Source organism: Gracilinanus agilis, chromosome 6, assembly GCF_016433145.1.
Source record: "Gracilinanus agilis isolate LMUSP501 chromosome 6, AgileGrace, whole genome shotgun sequence".
Taxonomy (NCBI): domain Eukaryota; kingdom Metazoa; phylum Chordata; class Mammalia; order Didelphimorphia; family Didelphidae; genus Gracilinanus; species Gracilinanus agilis.
Genome location: NC_058135.1, coordinates 23,065,118 through 23,066,836, shown reverse-complemented (window position 1 = coordinate 23,066,836; position 1,719 = coordinate 23,065,118).

Sequence of the window (1,719 nt, the reverse complement as noted above, 5' to 3'; positions counted from 1 at the left end):
GGGGTGGACATGATTGAGGGTGTGGACTCGAAACTACCACACCAATGCAACTACCAACAATTTGGAAATTGGTCTTGATCAAGGACACATGACAAAACTAGTAGAAATGTGCATTGGTCATGGGTGAGGGGAGTGCGGGGGGCGAAGGGGAAAGGAGGAGCATGAATCATGCAACCATGTTAAAAATGAATATTAATAAATGTTTAAAAAAAACCACACCCTGGAAAAAAAAAAGGCAGGGAGGGGCAGCATCCAAGAGTACATTCAGGTGGCAGTGGTAGCATAGTCCAGGCCCTCGGTGGTACCAGGGTGAAGGCTGGCCTTGCTTCAAAGCATCCCTCTTCCTTTGCCCACCCTGGGAAAGCCTAAGTGATGACTGACCTGAGTCATGCCAGGAACTAGGCAACTCAAATTTCCCTCCTTTTACTCTTCCCAACCTATGTTCTTGTTTGGGGTGAGAATGCAAAGTTGAAGATGACTTCTAGCTTCCAAGGTATTTCTTAGTGCTGTAAGGTCCATAAAAGAAGCTAACCTAAAACAACAGAGGGAGTTTCCTTACCTTATCCTCTACCTAGGAAATAACACATCTTCCCCTTATTTTCTTTCTCTTTTTTTTTTAAGTGCTTCTCCTTAGATCTGCATATAGATGAATACTTTACTTTTCTCTCAACAGAAACATGTGGTTGTGACATGAATTCTTGGAGGGAACAATATCTCTGATACATATGAGTATGGAAAGTATTTTGCTAACCTTAAAAGGCACAAAATATAAATCTCTGATGTTGATTTATCTGTGAATAGTGACAATAATTTGTCTCCCCCTGTAGAATGTAAGCTCCCTGAGAGCAAATGCTGTTTCACTTTTGAGTCTACTGAGTAGTAGTTACTTAATAACATCTTCTTTATTGGCTGTATCTTTGGAACCTCAAGACAACCCTGTGAGTTAGATACGACATGTATCACAATTCCAGTTTCAGAGATGAGGAACCTGAGGGCTCAGAGAGACTATAGGGCTAATAGGAACCAGAGGCAGGCTTGGTTGTTTCTCTTGATGTTATACTCTAGTCAGTAACTTCTCCCTACAATCCTCTCTTTGGTTGGATTACTAACTTACTTCTCAGCTCCTAAAAGGATATCTGTTTATGCTGCCAAATATTTAGCCAAAGGGCAATATATGACTCTGGCAATCAGTTTAGCATTTGGATATTTTTGGTATATTACATGGGGACTTAAAGTCAGAAGACTCTATTTCACTTAGACACAGAGATGTTTTGAATTTCTTAACTCATAATGTGGAAATAAAAGTATTATACTATGTATCTTTAAAAAAAATGACCCTAAATTTCTCTCTTAGTACTAGGTATGAGTTCCAGAGCAGAAGAGCAATATGGGCTAGGCAATTGGAGTTAAGTGACTTGCCCAGGGTCACACAGCTGGGAAGTGTCCAAGGCCATATTTGATCCCAGGATCCCCTGGCTCTCTAACCATTGAGCCACTTAGCTGCTCCTCTCTTATAGAGCTGTTTCAAGAAAAACACTTGCAGACTTTAAAGTCATCTGTAGATATGTTAAATTATATAATTTTGATGTCACCCATTCTTTCAAGGAGCATTTAACAACTATGTGCCAGGCCCTGTGAAATAGCCTGAGAGTACAAAGATAAAAATGAAACAATCCCTGAATTCAAGAAGTTTCCATTCAATTGAAAGGATACAATATG